This window comes from Bos indicus, chromosome 3 (assembly GCF_029378745.1).
Source record: "Bos indicus isolate NIAB-ARS_2022 breed Sahiwal x Tharparkar chromosome 3, NIAB-ARS_B.indTharparkar_mat_pri_1.0, whole genome shotgun sequence".
In the NCBI taxonomy this organism is placed as follows: Eukaryota; Metazoa; Chordata; class Mammalia; order Artiodactyla; family Bovidae; genus Bos; species Bos indicus.
The window spans coordinates 54,087,591-54,102,081 of record NC_091762.1 but is presented as its reverse complement, the minus strand read 5'-3'; positions in this window follow the sequence as shown (position 1 = coordinate 54,102,081).

Here is a 14,491-nt window from a genome sequence, read left to right as displayed (position 1 = left end):
GAATTATGAAGACATTATATACATGAAATGGCCTAAACTAATAACTGTTGCAAAATGCCCTGGATATGATAATTTCTTCAGCTGTAACTGAAAGCTGAAGCAGTGAAAAGAAACCAGTTTAACTGGTTTCTTCCTGCCTCTGGTCCATCACTTCTACGTCCACTGAGACCTATCTACTAAGTACCTTCTGGTAATGAACTACATTTTCTTCACCTTTTTAAATACATGAACAATTCCATCAAAACCTAAAGTATTAGCATAGAATATAAGAGCCAAAGTACTGAGTTGAGATGGCTTCCGATTGAACTGAATTCATATTTAAATTTTGCATTTGACTTGTATAATACACTACGGCTGAGAAAAACAATTAGGAATGCCTCCTGCATGTTACATGTTATCTCTTAACAGAGATGGTGCAATTTAAAAAATTCAAAGGGGCATAGAATCAGAATGGGTGTGTTTGTACATATATGTATTGTGTATAAACCTAAATATTCATGCTTAAATATTTTTCAAGCTCTTCAAATGTTTCACTCTCAACAAAATAAAGGGCCAATTCTGAGAAGAAACATTTTGTGTAGTTAGCTTCACAGGGAATGCTCGCATTTGTTATTTTGTTTTTGTCATATATTTTGAAGCATGTACATAATTGGTTTTTGCTTCTGGTAATGAATTATTAGAAAATGTAAGATTTTGTTGTGAGCTGAATGCTTTTGGCCCTCAGGTTTACCATGTAAATCTGGATTTTGGTGTGAAATCCCTCTGCCTGAGATTTAGTACTTTTGAGTGAACTTTATTGTTTTTAAAATAACTTTTATGTAACATACAGATTCAATTTTTATAATAAATAGCAAATAAAAACAGATTCAGTGTTGGAAGAAGTTGACTGGACTAATTTTACCTGTATACATTTATCAGTGCCCAAGTTCCAGAAGTGAGTCCCTCCTCTTCCCAGGGTTCCCTGTGCAGTTGTGTTGTTATGTTGTTCACCAAATGAAAAATTTCAGATTTATGTAGCTGTCTTCCAGTTGCTAAGTTGTGTCTGACTCTTTGCGACCCCATGGACTGTATAGCCCACCAAGCTCCTCTGTCCAAGGGATTTCCGAGGCAAGAATACTAGAGTCGGTTGCCATTTCCTCCTGCAGAGGATCTTTCTAACCCAGGGATGGAACCCACGTCTCCTGTGGCTTCCGCATTGGCAGGCAGATTCTTTACCACCAAGCCACCAAGGAATGGTGGTATGACTATCATAACAGTAATATGAGTTTTTAAACTATGCTACAATGGCCACAAGGCTCTGAAAACTGTTGGACTGATCCTAGAATGCACTGTGGGAGGGTATGCAGTCTGTCACTCTCCTGATTCATCTGTCCAGCAGTGTTTGTCCCTTGGGACTCATTCACAAACCAATCCATCTCTCTCCCTTTCTTCTTGGCTCCTGTTTCTCCGTTTGCTGTTGGTTTAGCACTAACATTGACTAGTGGACCAGATGAAATAAAAAGTAAAAAACTAAGACAGGAGATGTTGAAGTTTAGGTAGGGAGAAGAGATGGAATTATCTGGTAAACCAGGTACATAATAGTTTGAACTTTGGGATAGAAGACTCTCCCCTCTCTCAATCACACACAGAGTTTAAGGAGCACATTAGGAAGCAGATACCAAGAACTTTTCTCTGCTGGAGGGCAGAACCTGATATAGACTGAAGCAGGTTATGAAGGAAACTAGATGGCACTATTTTTCCCTGGAAATGTACTTTAAGCAAGGCTTTCTGTCACCTCTAAATGCCTTGGGAATGGGAATATGTGGAGGAGATGAAACCAGTGCCTGACCTAAGGCATCACTGCGAGGTGCTTTGGCTGAGTCCTGTCCTAAAAGCCCAGAAGGCAGTCACCGACCCCCACAATCATGGCAACAAGGGTGACTCCGCGTTCTTCACTCCTTTCCACTTTGCAAATCACTTTTCAAACATGCTGTGAAGGGAGCCTGGCTGTGCAGGCAGAGGTTGTGGCCATGCTGTTGAGGCCACAGCCTGATGCTCTGGAGCTGCAGCTCATGGTTGGGTTTCTGCCCCTTGTTTGGATTCTCTGAAATTCAGGTTCCTAGCTTGTTTTCTGTGTCCCCCTCATCTCTGAGATCCAGAGAAAAGCAGTTTATCCAAAGGCACAAAGCCAGAGCTTGAACTCAGCCCCATATTTACAGAAAAATATCTATATGCCAAGGAAGGATCAGAAAAAAGTCATCTTTCAACATGTGTAGTCTCTTTGGAAAATATAAGTTTCTCTTGACCCTGTGTTGTCTCATTAGGCTCCATATGAGAGTTCTAAGTCCTGCCTCCTAAATACAGTACTTCCATAGAACAGCCTGTGTGCCACTGAGCTTTTCAGATTACTTCTTATATAGCAAATACCTTATGTTTTGTGTGCCTTTTTACACAGGCCTGTTGTTGGTTTGTGTAGGGCTTCAGGCACATCATTTTTTTTACTCTCTGCCTCCCTCTGCCGCTGAGAAGAGAATAAATCAAACAGAAGCTTGCCTAGTTCCTATTTCTCCCCCTTTTATTCAGTTTCTCCTTGCCTGCCTCCCGAGGGAAGATCTTTAGAATTCGGTGGCCCTCACTTAATCTCAGAGACTCCATCTCAAATGAGATGCACGTAGAAAGCCCTATGCAATGCCCAGCACCAGGATCAGACAGGACATGTTGGGTGCCTGGGCAGGAAACAATTCAGCAACCTTGAAACGTGCTTTGAATGTTCATTTATTAGGTATTTGGTAAAGATGGGGGAGCTGGTTTTCTACTAGTAAAAATCATGAAGCTTAAATAGGCTAATTATTTCCTTCTCCAAAAGCAATACTCACAGAAAAGTGAGGTAGAGCTTAAAGATGACTGAGCAGAGAGAGGTGGGGATTGGGGAGATAGTGTAAATAAGTCCTCATAGTATTTCTATCAAACACCCCAACAGACAGTCTCCTCTCCCAGGCCTCATGAGCAGGCCCATCAGCTGCCGGGTCTCCCCTCTCTTTTTTCTCCCCAGAGCATCCTTCTCTTTTGACCCAACTCTTTTCCTTCCCAGATTTCAGGTGCTATACCCTTCAGTATCTCTGTCTCTGGGCCGTTTAGCGTTGTCCTAACCACATATTCCAAGCTTATATAAATCACCCTTTACTAAATCCCAACTTTGAGAGTATTAAATACCCATCATATCAAGGGAGATGTTTTACTTTGTAGTCGTCAAAATAAATGTCTTTGAAATCACAGTGTCCAGAGAAGTATGACTGTCAGCTGGCTCGACGTGCTTGCAAGCCTAGGAACTGGAGGCAAATGGGATTATACTAAAGGACAGGATGGTTTCCCAGGTTCCTCAGGTTGTAGGTTTACCAGAAGAGGAGTAATAGATTTGGACCATTGAATATAACATGCTGAATAAAATAGGATGCATTTGAAAAAAAGTGTCTTTCAGTTATCAGGATTCTCCCTTCCTACAAAGTGGTTTCCTGTCACAATTTCAGATTCCAAATGATAGACTTATTCGCTGTGCTGGATGGAAGTAGGACCAATTTGCAGTCCTTAGGCTGGTAACCTAATGCATTGCATATGAAAACTCAAGTTAATTGGTCCTTACCTATTATCAATTATTCCAATAATATTTGGTGTTCTTTGTAAGTTAGTACCGAGGCAAATGTTGGAACATTGGGGGGACCAAATGCCACCTGTCTGAAGGGAGTTTCCCTCTAGTCTTTCCCTAAACTGGGTTTCCTTGTCTCATGTGCCTGTGTCTTAACGTGCTTCTATGCTATGCTAAGTCACTTCAGTCTGCGACTCCATAGACAGCAGCCCACCAGGCTCCCCCGTCCCTGGGATTCTCCAGGCAAGAACACTGGAGTGGGTTGCCATTTCCTTCTCCAAACGTGCTTCTATGCCACATCCTAAAAAAACTCCACAGGTCATTTTGGGTTTGAGAAAAGAGCGGTTCTGTCACCCTTTTCATAATAGACTGAACCAGTCTTGGGTAACTGCTCTGTGAAAAAGGAAATCCAGAAGAAGAAGGAGCCAAGTGAAAAAACATTGATTCAATCTGCATTCTGAGGCCTGAGGGAAATTTGCTGGCCTGGTGATTCCTGGGCAGAACAATATATTACAGACCTCATTAATGGCTTCAAACTGAGGAAAGATAAAAATCTAATCATTTCATCCCTGCTCCTACAGCTTGGAGTCTGCCACCTTGGGGGAAGCATCGTATTGGGATACACCAATAACATCATTTACCTTCTGCAGTGGTAAAGAATTCACCTGCCAATGCAGGAGACATAGATTCGATCCCTGGGTCAGGAAGATCCCCTGGAGAAGGAAATGGCAACCTGCTCCAGTATTATTGCCTGGAAAATTCCATGGACAGGAGGAGCCTGGCAGGCTACAGTCCATGGGTCACAAAGAGTTGGACGTGACTGAGCACGTACCTCCTGCAACCGGCTGAGTACTGTAGTGGGTTCTTCCTGTGTGCTGTCTCAGTCCATCGAGCAACCTTATTTGGTGTGTTATTCCCAATTCACAGATAAGAAAACAAACTTAAAAATGAGAATTTCCCCAATACCTTGTGACTGTTCAGAAGAGGAATCCAATGTAACTTACAGGTCTGCAAAGCTCTTTCTACAGAGATTTAGGTAAACAGCACCCAGGATGAGCACTTCACCCTCTCACCCACCTGAGTATTTGAAGACTCACAGATCATGCTCTGCTTTTCAGAGTTCACTGGTCTCCTCTTGGTAGCTTTAAGCCTGTTGCTTCCTTCTGTTCCATATCTATCTTAGTTTGTCTTCTCCTGAGCCAATGAGTCACTTCCTGTCCATACTATTTCCCCCATCCTCTCCTAGGATCACAGAACTTTCCAGCAGAAGAAACCATGGAGACTTTTTAGACAAGGAAAACCTAGGTGACTTGTCTAAGCTCACAAGCCCACTGCCTGAGAGAGGTGGCACCGAAATCTGCACATCCCCCTGTTTGTGCTCTTCTCAGGAGCACAGGAGTCTATAATAGGGGTCTCCAACCCCCAGGCCATGAAGCAGTACCCATCTGTGGCACATTAGGAACCAGGCCACCCAGCAGGATGTGAGTGGTGGGCAAGTGAGTGAAGCTTCACTTCCCATTGCTTGCATCCTTCTGATTCATGGGAAAATCGTCTTCCATGAAACCAGTCCCTGGTGCCAAAAAGGTTGGAGTGTGCTGTGCTTAGGTCGCTTCAGTCGTGTCCAACTCTTTGCAATCCTAAGGACTGTAGCCGCCAGGCTCCTCTATCCATGGGATTCTCCAGGCAAGAATACTGGAATGGGTTGCCATTTCCTCCTCCAGGGGATCTTCCCGTCCCAGGGATCAAACCCACCTCCTGCATTAGCAGGCAAGTTCTTTGCCGCTAGTGCCACTTGGGAAGCTCTGCTAGTCTAAAACCAAAGCCCAGTGGAAGAGCCAAGACTAGCACCCAAACTTCCTCCCTAACTGCAAGCCCTGTGCCTTCTCTAACAAGCTGCGTTCATTTTAGCTATGTCCTGTATCCTGATAATAACACTTTCTGTGCAAAGTGCAGTGCTGGGCCCAAAGCACTTGAGGCTCCTATCCCCACTTCACTTATCAGCTAGGCTCTGAAAGCAGCCATCAATAATTAATCATTATTGAGAACTTTGGAGTTCAATGGCCATAGACTTTATAAATGTGTTTAAAATGTGTTAAGATAGGCATGGTCTCCATTTATAGAAAAGAGAAGTCAATCCAGGATGGTTAAATGACATGAGGTGACATGTTAGATTATATAGCTAGTATGTGGCAGACCCAGGTTTTGAACTGGAGACTCTAGCATCAAAGCACTGCTTTTTGTATAGTGCACACTGCCAGGATCAAGTGACAAGCAAGTGATGGTGGTGTGAAAACAGCCTAGGATTTCGGCATCTGATCCAGTATTCTGTCCTTTAGACTGTGCAGACATGCTGGGAAAGGATTGATATGCACACAGATATATCCATATACACAAACATATCGCTTCAAACACCCTTTAGTATAAATACAACAATTTCATCCAAACGACTAATGTAATTTTAAACTTGTGGTTATTTTTGAAACTGCAGAGTTTTTCTTTCAATGTCCTAACCTAAATTATGAGCACATGTGCTCTCATCAGAGAAACAGAGTGCCATTCTGAGTTTCAGACCCTGTGGGAGAAGACGGATGAAAACCTTATCCTGTTAGAAAAAGAGTTGTCAATATTTTGGTCCTTGCTTCAAGGTGCACATGGGGCTCCCAGTCAGTTTGGGTTTAATACAGAATTGCTGTTACAGTTTAACTCCCTGAGAATCTTGGTTTATTATACAGAGATGCTGGCAGACATTTTAGACTTGCAAAATGACTATCAATCACAGTTCAGGCTAAATTGATTCTAAATTCGTTCTGCTGATGTGGACTTTTGGAGAGTGCGGAGGAGGGGTAGGTGATGCTGTCCTTATTGAATTCCTGCTGTGCTCTGGATAAGGAGGTGTGTTCCTCACCCCAAGCTGGTGATGTGTCCCTCCCTGGCTCTGCATATTTGCTGAACATACCCCTAAACATGGAGAAAGCCTCACCTCAGGCTCCAAGAACCCACTCCTTGAAGCCTTGGTTCACTTGGCATTTCCCCTTGGTTTCTTCAGAACGCCTGCCCTTCAAGACAAGGGCACATTAGACCCACTGTGAGCTGCCCAATCAACCACCTCCAAGGCCCTTCACACAGTGGAACTGCAGCTCCCAGATGAGCTTGCACCCCAGCCACCGAGCTCAGCTCAGGAACAGAAGACGGCTTACCAAGTGACTTTGCAACATCACATTAGCTGCTTTTTTAGTCTTCTAGAAGATGAAAGAAATTGACCTGCCTCCCTTTTTCTTTATGATGATGAGTCTAATTCCCCCAGCTTAGAAAAAGCACCCACGGAGATTTTTTTTTCCCAAGATTGAAAATGAGCCAAATGGCTCAGGTGCTGCCTCAGATAACTGGCAGGGGCCCCAACTGAGCCCCTGGCCAGAGTGGCTATAGGGAATCCCCTTCTTGGCATGAGCTGTGGCTCAGGAGTTTGGACAGGCTGAGGATGCCAGGGGCCATCTTGTAGTGAGAGAGAATGTGGGATCCTTGTGACTTTTAGGATTTGGCATTGGCCCTTGCAACTGCCATTTCCAGTGTGATCTGTGGGTGCCTGTGTGCTAGGGTCCCCATCTAACAGAGCCTAATGAGAGGGTGAGCTTAGGTGTTCCCTAGGGTGCCTTCCAATTCCAGTATTCTGATCTACATAAGATGCTCAGTAAGTGGGAAGTGTTGATCAGGGTTATTATTGAGTAATTTTCCTAAGAGCTCGAGCATGTCATACATTTAATTTTTAGCTTTATAAATGACTCATTTTTATGGCATGTGAACAACTCTTTTATTCACTTAAGAACCTACTGCATAACAGCAGGTGAGGGAGGCTGGGATGGTTTTAAAGGGTTGTTCTGCCAAGCCTCCCATCAAGAGAACCAGATGTGCGGTGAAAAGGAGCCATGGAGGGCAGGGCAGATAGGCGCATTCCCAGGAGGTCCTATGTCATCTCAGGTTACAGTTCCCTGTAAGTGGCATGGGTAAAAAAGTGACCTGGGAGGTACTTGACCCTCTTGGGCTTTTAACACCAAAGCATGAAATCCAAGGCTGATCCATCACCACTGATGTCCAGCCCACAGTCTAACCTGAGACCAACTGCTGCCTCCAAGTTTTCAGTTCTTTGGTTTCTGTTTCATGGGGCTCTGGGCCTAAGTGTTCCATCAGCTAACAGGCTCCAGCTGCAGAGACACGCTTCCAGGCTTGGGTGCGCTGAGAGGTGTCAGCTCCTCCCTGTTTTAAGGGTACAGCCCCGGCAGGGTGCCAACGCCAAGGGCAGACTCGTCTGGCTATTCTGACCCATGATTGGCCGCCCTGGAGCTGTGTGTTGTGCACCTAGTCTGTGCCCTGGTACAGCTGAAGACTGCTCCAGGCCTAGGTGTGAACTCTGCTGTGTTTAGAAGAGGAGAAAGCAAGCCCCTTGTCTTAGAGCTGGGCTGTCAGCCAGCTGCACCCTGGGTTGGAGTCTTACCTCTATCAGTGAGATCTGGGTAACCTTACCTCTCTAAGCCTCAGTTTCCTCATCTGTAAAGTGTAGACTCTATCCTACAAATATTTAGCACCTGCTCCCACACAGGGGCTACCTTAGGTATTGAGGATACAGTGGGATCAATGACAAGACAAGCAGCCTCATGAAAATAGACCTCCCTTGGTCTCAGGAGGATTCCAGGAGATTAAGTACAATGCTTAGCATCAAGTTCAACCCCAGTAAGTGTTCACTACATGTTAGTGGTCATGAGTTTTCCTGCCAAAGACAGATGGTAGAAAATCTTTTAAAATGTATTCTTTCTCATCTTTATCTTTACACATGTTTTTCTCCTTCATGTTCCATTTGTCTAACTAACTTGAGTTCTTCCATTTCTTGGGTTTAGTGGTCACTTCCCCAGCATAGCAGCTGCCTGACCAAGTCCACCTTCAGGCTCCCCTGTTGTGCGTTCCCATGGCGACTGGCACTCTACTTTGAGGTAGCCATCCCCTTGGTAACTACTACTTATTTAACGTCTGTGTTCCTGACTAGACTGTAAATCTGGTGTGGACAGCACCCATGGCTGCCTGAAGCGTCAGCACGGGACTTTGAGATTCTCTGTGAATGTCTGCCGATTGGACTGGCCTGCACGTGGAGGGGATGTTCTCCTCTGAAAGAGAAAAGTACGTCAGACCAGAAAACGGAGAACCTGATCCATTAGGAGCACATGGCCCCTTTCTTTCCTCCCTCTTTTCTCTCTGCTCATATGAAGAGGACAGACAGCCAAGAGATGGTTGAGAAAACCAGCCGTGCCCTGGACAGCACCCACATCTCCCTGGGAGCAATCAGGTAACCAGGAAGGTATCGGTTACCTGATATCAGGAATCAATCAGGTAACCATATTACGATGCAAAGGAAGGCAAGAAGGGTTCCCTGTTGGTACCAAGCATGTACCCACCACCACGCAGGGCACTGCTGAGAACAGGGCAGGCAGAGCCTTCTGTGAAACCATGTACCACAGTCACACTTGTCTGTTCTTCCTCAGTCAGATTGTGTGATTAAAGGAAGAAGTCTTGTCTCTTGTAGCTATAGAGAGAAGAGGGTTGAGAAAATGAAATTCGACTCCACATGTCTGGAATGACATTAGCAGCAGAAAGATAACCATGTTGACTTTTCACTCTGTCACCCAGAATGACAGGAGCCGCCTCCTCCAACCTCCCACCTCAGTACCTTGAGAAAGAGACACATTTACATGTGACTCACTGGAAGTGTTCATATTCTTGCCCTCTAGTACACTGTGAGATTTAACAAAGCAGAACTGTGACCTGACCCCAGTGATTTGCTTCTGGCCAGCACCCAAACCCTCAGGGCAGTGCTGGAATTCCCACATGCATTCCTATAGGCCCACCACAGGAATGGCAGGGAACGGGATGGCAGTCCATGGGCCAGGCCTTCCCAAACCTCCCTGCCTTTGCCCACCCTGTTCTCTCACTCAGAGGCCCCTGCCTTCAATATAAATTTGGAAGCTTATCTATCATCTATCTACTATTTAAATAGATGGGAATATCAGACCACCTTACCTGCCCCTTGAGAAATCTGTATGCAGGTCAAGAAGCAACAGGTAGAACTGGACATGGAACAATGTACTGGTTCGAAATCAGGAAAGGAGTACATCAAGGCTGTACATCGTCACCCTGCTTATTTAACTTATACGCAGAATACACCATGCAAAATGCCAGGCTGGATAAAGCACAAGCTGGAATCAAGATTGCTGGGAGAAATATCAACAACCTCAGATATGCAGATGACACAATCCTTATGGCAGAAAGCAAAGAGGAACAAAAGAGCCTCTTGATGAAAGTGAAAGAGGAGAGTGAAAAAGTTGGCTTAAAGCTCAACATTCAGAAAACTAAGATCATGGCATCCGGTCCCATCACTTCATCGCAAATAGATGGGGAAACAACGGAAACAGTGAGAGACTTTATTTTCCTGGGCTCCAAAATCACTGCAGATATTGACTGCAGCCATGAAATTAAAAGACGCTTGTTCCTTGGAAGTAAAGCTATGACAAACATAGACAGCATATTAAAAAGCAGAGACAATACTTTGCCAAGAAAGGTCCATAGAGTCAAAGCTATGGTTTTTCCAGTTGTCACGTATGGATGTGAGAGTTGGACCTTAAAGAAAGCTGAGCACCAAAGAATTCATGCTTTTGAACTGTGGTGTTGAAGACTCTTGAGAGTCTCTTGGACTGCAAGGAGATCAAACCAGTCAATCCTAAAGGAAATCAGTCCTGAATATTCATTGGAAGGACTGATGTTGAAGCTGAAACTCTAGTACTTTGGCCACCTGATGTGAAGAACTGACTCATTGGAAAAGACCCTGATGCTGGGAAAGATTGAAGGCAGGAGAAGGGGATGACAGAGTATGAGATGGTTTGACGGCATCACCGACTCGATTGACATGAGTTTGAGCAAGCTCTGGGAGTCGGTGATGGACAGGGAAGCCTGGCGTGCTACAGTCCATGGGGTCGCAAACAGTGGGACACAACTGACCAACTGATCTATCTCCCTACCTCTTTATCTACCTAGCGATCAACTTCTCAAACCGGCATTTATTTTTCAAGACTAAGACAAAATATTTTGTCTCTGACCACCTTCCTTCCCTCAAGTTACAGTTCAGTGCTTTTATTCTTAAACTTTATAAAAATGCAGTGAAGTTATTTATAGATTCCCTCCTCACTAAACTGACAACAGAAATCAAATCTTGTTAATCTTTCTTTCCCTTTCAACTAGTAGAGTGCCTAGCACATTGTAGGTACAGAATGAATGAAAAGCAGAAGTTTAGGCATTGGCAAACCTCATTGCAGGACCAGGGGGTCAGCCAGAAAGCCCAAGGAGAAGTACACGTGCCAGAAACTGCTCGTGGGTACTTTTTGTGGACAGACTGTGAATATGATAAGCCTTCGAAGGCTTGTGGGCACGTGAACAACATAAGGAAGTAGAACTTTGGGTGCAGACTTTGAGGGTATAATGGGAATGATGAGGTTATGGTATGAAAATCTTATGCTCATCCTACAGATGAGAGAACTGAAGCTTGAGAAGGTTAAATGTTTCTGTAAAAACTCATACTGCTGGTAAACAAATCTGGCTTAGAATCCAGATCTGATTTCAAAGTTTGTATTCTTAGATACTATGCAGAAACTCAACCAAATCTGCAAACACCATCTTGAACTAACATCCTTTAGGTCTTCAGGGAACATTCTCCTAGCTTGTTAAGTGACTCCAGCATGTCACTAACCCTGACTATGCCTACTTCAGTTTCCTCTTCAGTAAAACAAGGAGCATTGAGGTATGTGACTATAAAGGCAGTTTCAGGCTCTGATTCTCTCTGCAATGCAAATGGTTTCCTAATCTGGGGATCAGTGTGGTCAAAACATAAGTGTACTTGTGTATTGGCCCTGAAAAACTTTCACAGGTTGCAATCGTGACTCCAAAACACAACAAAGACTATGAAATACGATCTTAAGTATTATCTTAAAGGTCTAGTCATTCTTCCCAAATGGGCAGTTAAAATATGCTCAGGCACTAAAGCATGACTGTTGAATTCACAGAGATCATCTGTTTATCTAAATAGTCATACTCAAGTCACAGCAAAGCTTTCACTTGCTCTCTACAGCCTTAGGGCCTTTATTCTACCTGTAATTCTGTATCATAGTGAAGGGAAGTTCAGCGTTGCACTGCTCTGACCCGTGGCACCTCCCCCCACCCCATTCCCGTAAGTCTCCTTCAGACACAAACGCATTTCTCTGCCTTCAGGCTGAATCTTAGGGTAGAGCGCCTCTGAAAATGTCTGTGTGGTTCAGGATGAACTTCACAGTGAAAAGTTTCCACCCAAACCACTGACTAACATCCTGTTGTTGTTTTCATCAAATCTATGCAGTCCCTCCTTTGACTTGGCTTTCATTTGGAGTGATCTGTCCATTGCCATTTTTCTGAAACATTCAGAACAAGATACAATCTCATTATGGTCAGTGACATAGAGTGGACCTTTCAGAGCATAAAGAAACATCTGTCCTCCATCTGCAGTGCCTAAAAAATAGGACTTTCAATAGAGTACATTGTAGGACTCTAATGCCTTTAAAGGGCAAGAAATCCATTTTTGACTAAAATCTCCATAAATATGTCTAACAGAATATTTTCCTCTTACATACTGTTTTTCAAAGAGCATTTCAAAGGCCACTAGTGCAGAGCATTTAATAAGAACATAATCTTTAGGTTCAACCAGACCTGGTTCAAATACTTTTTCTGCCATGTAGTAGCTGTGTGCTCCTGGAAAGTGACTCAATCCTTATAATTTTAGATTTTCTCAGGGATGTAAAATAGAATAATTGTACCTGCCCTGGGAGATAAGGTTGTCAAAGAGAATGACATGTGTGTGTGTGTGTGTGTGTGTGTGTGTGTGTGTGTGTTAGTTGCTCAGTCATGTCTGACTCTTTGCAACCCTGTGGACTGTAGCCCGCCAGGCTCCTCTGTCCATGGGATATCCCAGGAAAGAAAACTGGAGTGGGTAGCCATTCCCTTCTCCAGGAGATCTTCCCGACCTAGGGATCAAACCAGTTCTCCTGTATTGCAGGCAGACTCTACCATCAGAACCACCAGAGAAGCCGGAGTGACACTTAGTCGGGCACTAAATAAACATCAGTTGTTGTTCCTACTTCATTGTTGCTATTGTTAATCCTCGGGGCAGACTGGGCTGATTTCTCAGCAGCTGAAAGAACACGGGATTTGGAATTAGACCTGAATTTGCACCCTGCCACTGCCGCTTACTAGTTGTGTGGCCTTGGGGAAATTATTGCATCCTCAGCTCAGCTTCCTCACCATAAAAGGAATATAAAAACTGACGCCAAAAGCTCAACCTCTCTGCACACCGGTGCCGATTCAAATCTCAGAGACAAGAGTGAAGTAGAGAAGGATAGTTTTATTACTTTGCCAGGCACAGGGGAATACAGCAGGTGCCTGCCTCAGAAAACTATGTGTCCCCCCACATGGAAAGGACAGTGAGAAGTTTTATAGTAATGCTTCAAAGAGGGCCTGTGATCAGCTCGTGGATGCTCTTCTGATGTGTTGGTGGTGAGGTAAGCAGGAGTCTGTATCATCAACCTTCAGGTTTCAATTGGTCTGGGGTCTACATGCTTGTGGGCAGCATACCACGGTTAATTGTAACTTCTTCCACCTGGAGGGGGTTTCGGTATCTGCAAAACAGCTCAGACATTGTTGTGTGTATCCTTTGATGGGGAAACAGGACCTTGTTTCTCTTGACTGTTTATCCCTAGTCTTGACTACCCTCCCTTCCCTAATTAATAATGGCTTGAATCTGCCCACTGGGACTCAGGAAGGTCATGGGGGCTGAATAAAAGTTATTTCCTATAATCAAAGAAATGGGGGACACAGAAAGGCTTTGTGTCCAGGAGCCCCCGGAAGCACCCTGTTTGGTATCAAAACTAACTTGTGAGGTGCAAATGAGCTGGTTTATGTGAAATATATTTGCCAACTGTCAAACTCTAAGCGTTTAGCATTAGCATTATTTTGTCACTGTTAATATTATGGGCTGAATGTAAATGTCCCCTAAAAATGCATATGTTGAAACCCTAACTCCCAATGTGATCCTGTTAGGAGGAGGTGTGGCCTTGGGTAATAATTAGATTTAGGTGAGGTCATGAGGGTGAAGCCTATAGGATAGGATTAGTGTCCTTATAAGAAGAGAGAGCCTGGAGCACTCTCTTCTCTCCCACTCCCCATCTCTTTTTTTAAATTAATTTTTTAACTGATGTGTAATTGCTTTACAGAATTTTGTTGTTTCCTGTCAAACCTCAACATGAATCAGCCACAGGTATACATATGTCCCCTCCCTCTTGAACCTCCTTCCCATCTCCCTCCCATCCCACTCCTCTAGGTTGATACAGAGCCCCTGTTTGAGTTCCCAGTGACATACAGCAAATTCCCATTGGCTATCTATTTTATATATGGTAATGTAAGTTTCCATGTTACTCTCTCCATACATCTCACCCTCTTCTTCCCTCTCCCCATGTCCATAAGTCTGTTTCTCCATTGCTGCTGCTGCTGCTACTAAGTCGCTTCAGTCGTGTCCAACTCTGTGCGACCCCATAGACGGCAGCCCACCAGGCTCCCCCATCCCTGGGATTCTCCAGACAAGAACACTGGAGTGGGTTGCCATTTCCTTTTCCAATGCATGAAAGTGAAGTCGCTCAGTCGTGTCCGACTCTTAGCGATCCCATGGACTGCAGCCCACCAGGCTCCTCCACCCATGGGATTTTCCAGGCAAGAGTACTGGAGTGGGTTGCCATTGCCTTCTCCGGTTTCTCC